This window comes from Silurus aristotelis, assembly GCF_946808225.1.
Source record: "Silurus aristotelis genome assembly, chromosome: 9".
Lineage (NCBI taxonomy): Eukaryota > Metazoa > Chordata > Actinopteri > Siluriformes > Siluridae > Silurus > Silurus aristotelis.
This window is the reverse complement of record NC_139582.1, coordinates 175,597-190,000: the sequence shown is the minus strand read 5'-3', so window position 1 is coordinate 190,000 and position 14,404 is coordinate 175,597.

The window sequence follows — 14,404 nt, the reverse complement described above, 5'->3', positions numbered from 1 at the left end:
AAGCTGTTTTAGGTTGGTGAAAGTCTTTAATAATTCTCTTGACCTTGTATCTGCATAACTGGGTGTAGATGTGTGTGGTGCAAGGGAAATCTTGTACTGAGGATAGGAGTGTTGAACTGGTCCATAAAGTCTTCTCCAGCACATCCCTTTCATTAGGGTTAAGATCAGGACTTTGACTTTGATGCTGGTGCTTATTTAAGACCTGACCAACTGAAGCAGCTCAAGATCATAACACTGTCTTCAAAGGCATATACAGTAGCACTATGCATGACAAAACTCAGATATGTTTCTTATTTTCTTGCTCCTTATATGGGAAGCAGTAGTAAACACAATTCTAATATAATGACATTATAAGACTCCTAAATAAAGGTCCATAACCTCAGTTTCTTTGCTCATGGCTTGCAAAATATCTTACAGTATTAATGGTCCATCAGAAACACATTGTCTGTCATATGTGTTGCTCTACCTCCAATGAAAAGGGTGATTGTTTCAGAATTTCAGTTATTCTTACAGTCATTTTTTTGTAGTAACTGTAGTTATTCTGGGTGAGTGACCAAACTAGTTCCATTAGCTGAACAGTGAAGGTAGTGAAAAAATTCAGAACAGATAAAAAAAACCAAGGCCATAAGTGTCCCCGCTCATTAAGTGTGTTTGGTGACATTAGCAGTCCACAGGGAAAACTGATTCAACATAATCAAAGCAAACATCATTAGCAAAGAGGACAATAGGATGATGATGGAGGGAAACATACTGCATAAATATGGTGATGCTTTATTTCTTTAAAAAGGTTAAAATCAGCTTTTAAATGTGATAATTTGAAAGAAAGTCATGTTTTACAAGTCATTTGTTTAAATAAATCAGGTAACAAAAGCAGAAGTGTTTTTGTCTGCTGTGCCTTTAGCTAAAAAGTAATCACAAGAACATTTCTGATACAGAGAGATATGAGCTTACACAGCAGTGAGCGATCAAACTACAGTGAAGTAACTGATATGTTCTTTCACTTTCTATTCAGTAAATGTTACATTTATTTCATGTAATTTTCTGAAGGGTTTTAAATGTTTGTGTGATTAAAGCCTTTGTGTTACATCAATCAGGATATTTCTCCACTAAACCACCAGAGGACACCCTCCCCTGAAGTTTTTTTTACTGTTTTTCATGGTTGTCATAAATTTCTCTTTGTAGCCTATATGAAGCACTTAGGTGTGAAGCCTTTTTTATTGGCCTACATTGGTAAGTTCATTTTATGTGATGGATCATTGGGTTTGCTACTTTCAGTTTGGTATTTAGGTGTATAATAAATGTTTTTGCTGACTGTATGATCTATGTTTGATTTGCCTTCTGGACTTTGATCAAATAATAGGAAAGTTGTATCTGCGTTAAATCTCTATTATGTAAAAAAAGAAGGCATGCATGAAAATGATCTACAACCATACTCCACACAAATCTCTGCTCTTCCCTTCAGCCACTGCTCGCAACCTCTCTCTTGGCTCAGGTCTTATATGACTGCTCGCTATCAGTTTGTTGATGTAAATGGTGAGTTCTCCACACTCTATAAGGTAAAGTTTGGTGTTCCTCAATGATCTGTCTTAGGCCCACTGCTTTTCTCTTTATATATGCTGCCTCTTGGTGAAATCATTCATAAACATGGGATTCACTTCCATTGCTATGCTGATGATACACAGTTGTATATTTCAGCAAAGCCAGATGAGAGAGATCAGTTTAACAATGTTGAGGAGTGTGTAAAGGACATTAGACAGTGGATGCTTGATAACTTTCTTCTGCTCAACTCAGATAAGACGGAAGTACTTTTACTAGGACCACATGCAGCTAGAAGCAAACTTTCCGATTACCTAACATCTCTGGATGGTGTTTCTGTTTCAGCATGTACGGCTGTTAAAGACCTTGGTGTGAGTATTGATTGTGAGTATGGATCTCCTTCTTTCACCATAGAAATATTGCTAAAATTAGAAATATGATGTCGTTACAGGATGCAGAAAAACTAGTAGATGTTTTTGTAACATCTAGATTAGACTACTGTAACGCTTTACTGTCTGGGTGTTGGAGTAAGTGCAGAAATAAGCTTCAGTTAGTTCAGAATGCAGCAGCAAGAGTCCTCACTAGATCTAGAAAATATGACCACATCACCCCTGTTTTAATCATCTACACTGCTCCCAATTACATCTCACACTGATTATAAAATACTACTACTGACGTATAAAGCACTTAACGCTCTCACGCCGCAGCATCTGAGTGAACTTCTGTACCAGGATGATCCTCCACGCCTACTTAGATCAAAAGGTGCTGGCTATCTGTTGGTTCCTCAAATAATGAAGACTCCAGCAGGGGGCAGATCTTTCTCTTATAAACCCCACAGTTATGGAACAACCTTCCAATCAGTGTTCGGGACTCAGACACAGTCTCAGTGTTCAAGTCGAGGTTGAAAACATATTTATTTAGTCAAGCCTTTAATCAGTAGATTTTTTTTCTTAGGTAAAGGCTCAGATCTAAAGGGAGCATGGATGTAGAGTGTTTGGTGAACTGGTATATTTGTATGCTGTCGTCCCCTCACATTCACGCGTTCACTCAGGTTTGTTGATGGTGGTGTGGTGGGTCGTCTCTTATCCCAGAGATCCCTCATGTCTGTGTTGCCTTCTGCTTCTCCCTTTTAGTTATGCTGCCATAGCGAGTCTTGCCAGAGTCCAAACTGCACAGTGACATTAACTTTCATACACCAATAGGGACACCTAATAAACCATATCCTTCTCTTCCCGTCACCCTCTCTCTCTCTCTCTCTCTCTCTCTCTCTCTCTCTCTCTCTCTCTCTCTCGGTCAAGTTAAACATGCTCCTGAGGCTCCAGTGACCACTGTTCCTGCCCCTCTCCCCTCCGTGGACCTTCACACTTCTGTGCAGCTTGGGACGGTCTCTCATCAACACCTTGGGTGGTTCCATGTAATTCCGGAGTAGAACGGGTGCTTTGAGGATGGATTGGACTGTAGTTGGTGTCGGCGGTCTGCTGCACTGACTCGGGAGTGCAGTTTGCTTCTGATCGTCATCACTGCACCCCACAGCATTGTATATCTGCTTCAAATGGACATTTGGAGCAACCCAGATGAGGATGGGTTCCCTCTTGAGTCTGGTTCCTCTCAAGGTTTCTTCCTTATGCCATCTCGGGGAATTTTTCCTTGCCACAGTTGCTCATCAGGGACAAACATATTTACAAAGAACATATTTACGTTTAATCACCACATTATCTGTGTAAAGCTGCTTTGAGACAATGTTCATTGTTAAAAGTGCAACACAAATAAACATGAATTTAATTGAATTGAACCTCGGCATAACTATGGACAAGTAACTGTCCATAGTCACATGTTGCTAATGTGGCTCATCTTGTAGATTTCTTCTCTACAACATCAAACGGATTCTACCATTTCTGTCCACACAGGCTGCTCAGGTGCTTGTTCAGTCTGTTGTGATTTCGAAAATGGACTACAGCAGCTCTCTTCTGGCAGGTCTTCCTCTGAACGCTATTCATCCACTGCAAATGATCCAAAACGCAGCTGCATGACTTTTGTATAATCTGCCCAAGTTCTCCCACACCACCCCACTGCTGCTCCTTCACTGGCTTCCAGTAGCTGCACGTATCAGATTCAAACACTGATTTTCACCCACAAGGCAAAAATGGACCAGCACCATCTTAGCTCAGAGACCTCATCACACCTCACATTGCACCACGCTGTCTGAGATCCTTCCTCTACTGGTACCACCTTCTCTCAGGGGAAGAGGTAAGTACAGTTACACTTATGGCATTTGGCAGACGCCATTATCCAGAGCGATCATCATGAAATGAAAAACACAACAAAAGGAACCCAGAATTCTTGAGCAGCTATAATCATGTATCAGACACATATTAGACAACATTCCTCTCCCAAAACTTTAGCAAATGGTCTCCTCAGTTCCCAGATGTATACAGACAGAAGACATGATGCTACACAGTGGGAAACATGGCCCTATTCCAACTTTTCTGAGAAGTGTTGCAGCTATCAAATTCAGAACAATCATATTTTTTTCCCTAACCTGTTAGCTCTTGCCACAGATTTTGGAACTCACAGCTAAAATGTCCTACCTAAATTTAAATGTTAACAGTTCCTAATAAAAATGTGCTACATACACAGTTTAGATATCTTTGTACAGAAGACACTTTGAGCTTTACTGTCAATCATTAAAGTTGATATTGTTCAAAAAGATATTAAGTTATAGATGATGAAGTGCCATGGATAAACATTTCCTGCATTGAACATTATTTTTATTTCATATATAAATACATGAAATCAGTCCTGGAGCAATCCATAAAAGTACTGGGTTGAAAGCCACATGTCTCATGAGTTTATATTTTAAATTTTATGAAGATTTTCATAAAAGATGAGATTCCTACAAACATTTATCTGAGACTGTGTCTGATCCTTTTCTCCTTTCTCCTGTTTGAGAGCCACCTGCTAAACTCAGGTGTTCATTCATACTCTATTCATACAGTCTGCATATTAATGAACTGCTGATCATTAAAGGCTTTTGTTCTACATGTTTGGATACTGATATTGAGTTGGTATTTATATTGATGACCAGGTAGCAGACAAGCTCTTGTTTTATAGTCATGACCATTCATATTGATGTGCAACCATTCCAATCTCAACAACACACACACACACACACACACACACACACACACACACACACACACACACACACACACACACACACACACATAAAATCCTCCCATATATCGTTAGAATCCTGCACTTATTGGCTACATTTTCCATCAGACATTTTGTTTCCATAATGCTACTGGCTGGAAAAAAGGGTTTTAAATAAGAGGTGGTGCAGAATAAACATCATAGTGTGTCATAGTGTGTAGACTCAAGCACGAGATTCTGCCTCTTTTACCAGCCGAAGTTCTGTGAAACAAAAGAATAACCATCTAAATAACAACTATATTGTTTGTTTGGAGCAGAAATGCTTTACAGCATGTTGTTCACTGGACCCTTATCTTTCCTAATAAACCGGGATTAGCAGCAGTGGATGTGTTTGTGACTCGTTATTACAATAATAATGTAAGTAGTGCATTTTTTATGCATGTTGTTGTTGTGTACTGCTCACACACATTCAGCAAATACATTCTTTATATGTTTTCCATTGAAAAACAGAGATCTGAAATCGCTGCTTGAAGCTTAGAGCTTTAGTATGATGTAGAGTTAGTCATGGTTATTCTTCTCCCTTTTTATTTAATCTTTGCTAAACATTAACACTTGGATATTGGTCACGCTGGTGGGCTTCGCTGACGACTAAGAGTTTTTGAAAATGCTATAAATTTGCAGTCTAAACATAAGATAATTTTTTTTTGTTATATTGTGAATAAAATATGGATTTAGGAGATTTGCAAATAATTGCATTCTGTTTTTATTTACATTTTACACAGTGTCCAAATTTTTATGTAATTGGGGTTGTACATTTTGTCAATCGTAGCCATGTAACCATGGAGTTTGTCTTCAGAGCAGTGTTCACAGATTAATGGCTTCTCTGAAAATATACAATGAAGTTCAGGTGATCTAGTAAAAAGCCCATTTAAGATGGTAATATCTTCTGCAATTTGTTCAGAGTTAAACAAGGTTTCTCTAAGAATAGCCATGATGTCCAACAATAAGATCTAAAAAGACTGAAAGATTTTGATTTATGTCTTTGGATTGTAAGGTATTGCACTGAAAGAGAGGTATAGAGATTATTCTGTGTCTTCTCTTATGTTTATACTGTTCCCTAACAAGTGACAGGCTTGTTCGAAATGCACTAGAATATTTTGTTGGAACGTTTTCCAAAATATGATATTATCTTAAATGTCAAAAAAAATTCACAGCACTGTAAATAGATTGCTCCGCCTTTAAACCTTTTTCAGATGTGTGTTTGAAATAATATAACAATAATGACTCACATCCGCTAAAGCCACACAACAAGCCTAAACAGCACATTACCAGCACACATACACAGACCTCTTGATAATTCCAGCATCCCACAATTATGTCCAACAACCAGCCTGACAGGAAATATGGCACTGATCATATTATTTACTCTAAAAGAGAGAGAGAGCGTGTGAAAGAGAATGGTTAAATGCAACAATGTTTTAGAGATTATATTTCTTCATAAATACAGAAAGGCGTTTCAGCTGTTTTTATGCCACATGATTATAGGATTGTCACACATTTCTGCACACAAAAAGAAAAAATATGTAAATTCATTTTTGTATTAAAAACATAAAAATGGCAACCCATTCTGTGGGTTAACATAAAAAAAAATCTGAATAAGAAATAATGGACAATTTATTATATATAAAAAAGAGCAGCAGTTTTTCAAATTAGCAGAAATCTTTAGCTAAATGGTTGCTAGTATATCTCCATCTGAAAAATAAACTGAAAGCAAAATCATTTAGTCCTGTGTCTCCAAAAAGTGTCTCTCTTAGTCCTCTTCCTCTTCTTTTGTTACTTCTGCTACATCATTATGTGTGATTATATATCCTGAAGCACAAATTATCTAATTGGACAATGCCTTCTGGGAATGCTTATAATACCCAGCCTTCATATCTCAGGGGGCACATCAGGAGTGTGTCAAAAAGCTTCTGAAAGTGAGACAAGTGGAAGTTGGACTTTTAGGTACAAAAAAGGCAATTTCATCCTGGGCAAGAATGAAGTGATTTCTTCAAAGATGGAAGTACTGTTTTGTTTTTGTCCACTGCATATTTTTCAAGCTTTCCCTTCTTTGTCAGGTCTGAAAAATGGTTTTGGTTTAGTCATGTCATGCTGGACTAACTGTGGTAAACTTGGTAAACTGGTCTGTTGTTGCTGTTGTGCTGGTGAGCTTGTAAACCTGGTGATTAGCACAAAGTGTGTGGCTGTCAGAGAACCAGCAGCCACGCCTCCCTCCAAGGCTCCCAATCTCACTCAGCCTCTCCCTGCTACTAATCGACTACACCTGTCCTACTCCTACTAATCATCTACACCTGTTCCCCATTTTCCTTCTTTATAAGGTCCCCATTCCCCCTCACTCAAGGTCCAATTTACCAGTTACAACCATATATCACCCAAACTACCTACCTCTGGTGTTCCCTGTGCTTCCATGCTTCCTTGTTTCCTTGCTACGCTTCTAAGGGGGCACTCATTTAAGTGTACCATTTGCTCCAGTCACATCTCAAACTCTTGTGTGTGTATGTTTGGACAATAAAAGACCTTCTATATTACTCCCGGTTTTTGACGCCTGGTCTATCTGTGACAGAAGATTGGACCTAAAAAATCTACCTTGATGGATCCCCAACCCGCTCCAATCACGGATCCATTCGTTCGCCTCCTACAGCCCAATGGCACTTCCGGCTACCTAATCCGGCGAAGCGGCCGAGTGCAGCAGCTTCCTGCGGCACGTCAATCTCTACATCGAGATGCAACCTGCCAGATTCTCCACCGAACGCGCCAAGGTTGCTTTCCTTATCTCACCAATACTCCCTTTTCACCAGGCACTTTGCTGAGGTGTTTGGTGTTGCAATGATCGAACAACAGGGTGCCACCGCATTGGAGAGTCCTGCCGAAGGCCGGCGCCAGGCTCCAGAGTCCCGGCGGAGGGCGCTGCCCCACCCCAGACCTCTGCAGAGGGCGTCGCCCCGCGCTTAGACCTCCGCCGAGGGCATCGCTCCACGTCAAACCTTTTCTGGCCTCAAAAGTGTTCCACCCAGCCCTGCCGCTGTGTCATTGGATCTCTAACTTCCTGACAGACAGACCACAAGCCGTACGGGTGGGAAAACACACTTCATCCCCCCTCACCCTCAGCACTGGAGCTCCCCAGGGTTGTGTTTTGAGCCCCCTGCTGGACTCACTGTACACATATGACTGTGTGGCCACTTCCAACTCCACCACCATCATCAAGTTTTCTGACGACACCATTGTGGTGGGCCTGATCTCCAACAACGACAAGACGGCCTACCTACAGGAGGTTGAAAACCTGGAGAGATGGTGCCAGGAGAACAACCTTCTCCTGAACGTCAGCAAGACTAAGGAGTTGATCATGGACTTCAGCACGAAGCAGGAGTGGTCATACCAACCGCTAAACATCAGCGGGACCCCAGTGGAGAGAGTGGACAGTTTCCGGTACCTAGGTGTTCACATCACACAGGACCTATCTTGGTCCTGTCACACCAACACCCTGAAGCGTCTGTACCATCTGAGATGCTTAAGGGACTTTAAACTACCCTCTCAGGTGCTAAAGACTTTCTACACCCGCACCATTAAGAGTGTTCTGACGGGTAGCATCACTTCCTGGTTCGGGAACAGCACCATGCAGGACAGGCAAGCCCTCCAGAGGGTTGTGCGTTCAGCTAAACGTACCATCCACACCGAGCTCCCTAACCTGCAGGACATCTACAGCACGAGTTGCCAGACCAGAGCCAGGAAGATTGTGAAGGACCTCAGCCATCCCAACAATGGACTCTTTTCTCTGTTGCATTCAGGGAAACGCTTCTGAAATCAAACACAGAGAGAATGAGGAGGAGCTTCTTCCCGCAGGCTAATCGGAGTTTAAACCAGGAGATACCCAGGATCTAAAAAACTGGTCCACTCTCTCCATCATCACACTTTTCTGTACATATCTCACCTTTCGCACCACGACACTTTAAACTCTGGACTCGCACAGCACAGTGCACTTTATATTTTATACCACACCATACTGCACACGGAAACTTTACACCATACCATTCCGCACAAGGACACTTTATGGACATTTTACACCACATAATACCGGACACGGACATTTTAGAGACAATCTAAACCACCTTAAATTGTTTATTGTTTACTGTTGTTACTGTTCACTGTTTACTGCCATAATCATTTTTTTGTATATACATCTTTTTCTCTCACATATATATCTATCTTTATATCTTATATATTCTTATATTTTATTTTATATAGTTTTTATACTTTATTTATCAGTCTTCTTTTTCTTTGTATTTTTTTTCTCCCCATCCTATTCCCTAATGCCGGACTGTCGTAATAAGCATTTCACTGCATGTCGTACCCCGTATGTATGTGTATGTGACAAATAAATTTTTTTTAATTTTTTTTATTTAGATTTTTACAAGTGTGTAATGATTTATTATTCTCTCCCATCCCAATGTTAATGGTGATGAGGTTTACAGCAGGCTATTGTCACTGAACTACTGAATGCCAATGTCATGCTCCAATAACAATGTGGACTTTATAGAAAATAGGAGCAATTTTGAGGACTGGCCTCTTAGGGTGGGTGTCCATCTTACTGGAAAGGATGGGAAGAAGCTGTTTTTGTGTCATGCGGTTGTGGTGAGAGAACACGCTTGAAATACAGTTTAGCGATAAGAAATTAAACTACATATAAATGTTTGGTCACTTTCTAAATAAAGAGAGCATCCACTAATAATTATATATAAATAAGTTTTTACCGTGACAAATATGTAAAAATCGTGATGCATCGCAATACAAATGCTGACTATGCACACTTTTTTTAATCGATGCATCATGATGGTATACCGATGCACTGATGTAAATTGCTGAATCTCACCGTCCATAAACTATATTGTAACCCTGCACCTTGGACTAATTCAGGAAAAAAATTATCATCGCACTGCCTCACTTTACACACCCTGTGTATAATTTAAGGCTTTATCTATATTTGTTATTTTATTTTTCCAGTTTTATTCGGAATAGTTTTTCGTCCTCAACATGAGAATGTTCTTAAACCTTTCCTTTGTTCATGTTAAAGGAATGAACAAAGCAAAAATTTTACACTAGGCTTTATTTAAAAGGTATCTAGCATGACTACCAAAAACATCAAATCGAAATCTAGCTATCTACACTAGAATAAACCAACAAGAAAAAATCAGAGGGTTCCATTCCTCTAACTAATTGTCTTCTAAAAATTCAACAACTACACAATGAAATGTAAGTATGCTCATAATCTTACATGTTCTCATACTAGTGCAGACTGACTGTCAGGGTTCGGCGAGACGAGGCCAAAAACCGATGTAACAAAAGCCATACCATGAAAGTTCATATAATCTGAATGAAACCTGTAGGAAAGGTAAAGTCCATGGAATCTCAGATCTCTCGAGAATAGTAAGGTCCTGCAAATGCAAATAATCCCAAATGGTTAGTCCATGTTCTCCTTAGTGAACTAGTGGAACGGACGACGACTCTGGGGAGAGTGGGTGATTATATAGGGTGAGTGGTGATGGATGGTATGGGATGTTTGCGATTTCAGCATCTACTTCTTCAAAGGTCCATAATCTTCATGAGGTGGGACGTGACTGGAGCTGGCCAAACCTCAGGATGCCTCAGGATGGGGAGAGAAAGAGAAGCCCCGAGTTTTGAGATCTCAGGGAGCGTGACGGATTGTAGCATGTTAAAAGACTGGATAGATACATGGGAGCTAAACCATTTAGTGTTTTGTAAGTAAGAAGCAGTAGTTTGTAGTCGATTCGAAACTTGACAGGTAGCCAGTGTAGGGACGATAAGATTGGGGTTATATGATCATATTTTCTCGACCTTGTGAGAACTCTGGCTGCCGCATTCTGAACTAACTGAAGCTTGTTTATTAATGATGCAGGACATCCACCTAGTAATGCATTACAATAGTCTATTCTGAAGGTCATGAACCCATGGACGAGCTTCTCTGCATCAGATATAGACCACATGTTTCTTAGCTTAGGAATATTTCCAAGGTGAAAGAAGGCTGTTTTTGTAACTTGGTTGATATGATTTTTGAAAGACAAGTTGCTATAAAATAACTCCCCGCTCTTTTACTGTTGAACTAGTAGTTACAGAACATCCATCTTAATGCAGGCTGAAATGCTGGAGCTTCTGTGTACTGGTTTTTGGGCCGATGAGCAAAATCTCTGTCTTATCAGAATTTTATAGTAGAAAGTTATGGGGCATCCAGTCTTTTAATTCAGGTTCAGGAATTTACCTGGGATAAGTGCGTGTCCGCCCGGGATGTTTCCAGCGGCACTTTCCACTCTTGCATGCAGCTCGCGAATCTGTTTCTCCAAAGCCTCAATCTCCAACTCCACTGTTTGCAACTCGAACGAGTCCTCAGCTGTGCTCAAAGGCAGACACACAACCGGCATAGTGCTTATAATAGTGAACAGATTTAAGATACAGAGATATGATAAAGTAAAAGGCAATGAATATAGTCAACACTAGTGATAGTCGAGTTAACTAACTACAAGTCAAGAAGCACTTGTTTCCGGTACATGATCACTTACCGACCCGGGTCGTAGAACGGTAATGCGGACGCCCTTTCCCGCATGTGCGCCCGGATGAACCCTCTGATCCAGAATCGTACCACCCGATCTGATACTAGGCCCCATTATCTGGGACCTGGATGAGGAGATCCACTCGGTCACCCTCCAGGAACCTGTCCTAGCCGGGTGCCCGGAAGGCCGCACCTTCGTCACTACTACCTGCCGACAGGCCCTGATCAAAGGTATACACGAGGGACCTGAGTCTGGCCATCCCGGTAGAAGATGGACCATACTTCTCCCTCAAGCTTGCCACTGGTGGCCTGGGATGGACTGGGAAATTGCGCGGTACGTCCAGAGGTGCGCCGCAAGCGCCATGTCAAAGGTTCCACGAAACATACCAGTGGGCAAGCTGGTCCCATTACCGATACCTGACCGACCCTGGTCCCACCTAGGAATAGACTTTGTAACGGACTTACTGGGATCGGAGGGCACACGTGTCCTAGTGGTGGTCAACCGGTTTTCCAAGGCCTGCCGCCTCAATTCGCTTCGGGGCCTGCTTTCAGCCCCGAGAGACGGCCAAAGCCCTCTTCCACCATGTGTTCAGGAACTTCGGTCTCCCGGAGTAGATAGTGTCCGTTCGTGGGCCCCAGTTAACGTCTCATGTCTGGAGAGCATTCTCTAATGTTCAGCACAGTCTTTATTATTTTAGGTCTTGCTGCGGTGTTTCAATAAATACTCATTTAATAACAGAAAAAAATTGCTTTATTTTTTACACACATCTAACAGAAAATAAGAAATGCCCTTAACCCTACACACACAAAACACACTTTGACAGTTAGTGCATTAATGATCATTTGCATATTAGAACATGTAAAGCTTTAATTTTCATGGAAACATTTTGTTAAAATAATCTGTAATGTACAACCCTGAGTGAAAAGAAACTAAAGCAACAAACTTGTGTATTTTTACATACAAAATATAATATCTAATATCCTGAAAAATTTTGTAAAAATATATTTTTATAACGATTTCAGTGACTCTATAGATTATAATTGATGGCTCCAAAGCCCACTGAGCAGTCATTAACTTCAGGGTGGCATAAACCTGTCAAACTATATGAGTGAGTTTCTTTCTTTCTTTCTTTCTTTCTTTCTTTCTTTCTTTCTTTCTTTCTTTCTTTCTTTCTTTCTTTCTTTCTTTCTTTCTTTCTTTCTTTCTTTCTTTCTTTTTTTCTTTATTTCTTTCTTTCTCTCTCTCTCTGTCTCTCTCTCTCTCTCTCTCTCTCTCTCTCTCTCTCTCTCTCTCTCTCTTTCTCTCTCTCTCTCATAGTGCTGTGGTGTTTCAGCATCTTCAGCTCTGACAGAAGCTCAAAGAACTAAGATTATTATGAAAGTGAAATCAATGGTTTTAATGCATGTCTGTCCACCAGGAAAGGTCACACACACACACACACACACACACACACACACACACACACACACACACACACACACACACACACACCATTAGTCAATCATGTGTGCTTCAGGTCATTCCTCCCACCTGCCAGCCTGCTTGTGAGTGTGAATGTGTGTATGAATATATATATCACCACAGTCCTATAAACTTTCCCTTTCACTCTCACAGATACTCACAGATCACAAATCACTCCTGCTATCACTCTTCTCCACCCACTCCACCCTGCCTGCACTCTTTTCTTCACTTCTCTAACACACTCTCCATTACTCTTCACTGTTGATCCCAGGTACCTGAAATCCTTCACCTTCTCCATCTCTTCTCTCTGCAACCGCACCCCTTCACTGCCCTTTCTCTCATTCACACACATGTACTCTGTCTTACTCCTACTGACTTTCATTCCTCTTCTCTCCAGAGTGTACCTCCACCTCTCCAGGCTCTTCTCCACCTGCTCCCTACTCTCACCACGAATAACAATATCATCCACAAACATCATAGTCCACGAAGACTCCTGTCTGACCTCGTCCTTCAACATGTCCATCACCACTGCAAACAGTAAAGGGCTCAGGGCCGATCCTTGATGCAGTTCCACCTCCACCTTGAACCAGTCTGCCATTCCTACTGCACACTTCACTGCTGTCACACTGTCCTCATACATGTCCTGCACCACCCTCACATACTTCTCTGACACACCTGACTTCCTCATACAATACCACAACTCCTCTCTCCACCCTGTCGTACACTTTCTCTAAATCCACAAACACACAATGCATTTCCTTCTGTCCTTCTCTATACTTCTCCATCAACATTCTCAAAGCAAATAATGCGTTTGTGATGCTCTTCCTCGGCATGAAACCATACTGCTGCTCACAGATGGTCACCTCTTCTCTCAGCCTGGCTTCCACTACTCTTTCCAAAAACTTAATGATGTGACTGATCAACTTAATTCCCCTTAACTTCTCTCCGTTATTCTTAATTAAAAAATTAATAAATAAAAATAATAATAATTATATATACAGTGGTACCTTGATCTACGAGTGAATTAATGTACGAGTTTTCCGAGGTACGAGTCGTCACTCAGTCGATTTATTGCTTTGTTACGCGAGCAAAAAATTGAGGAACGAGCTCAAAACGCCGCTGCTAGATGGCGAAGCGAAGCCAGAAAGCGAAGTTTGTGACGTTGAGGCGTGGCCTGTGGTTCCCTGACAATGTACTTCTGACAATTGGTTTCTCTCTCTCTCTTTCTCTCTCTCTCTCTCTCTCTCTCTCTCTCTCTCTCTCTCTCTCTCTCTCTCTCTCTCTCCCTCTCTCTCTCTCTCTCTCACACACACACACACACACACACACACACACACATACACACACACAAACACACACACACACACACACACACACACACACACACACACACACACACACACACACACACACAAATTGCAGCTAAAAAAAACTTTACATTAGAGCAACAAATAAAAAAATTTATGGAACTTGAGCATCAGTTTTAAAAGCATTTGATAGTTATATAATTATGTATTATGAATAAATTCAAGTCTTCAGAACACAGTGTGTCATTAACAGTATTAAAATGCATATGTTAAGTAAAATCAGCCCTAGCTGCATATCACTCATTATGCAAGCGTGAAAACATTTGC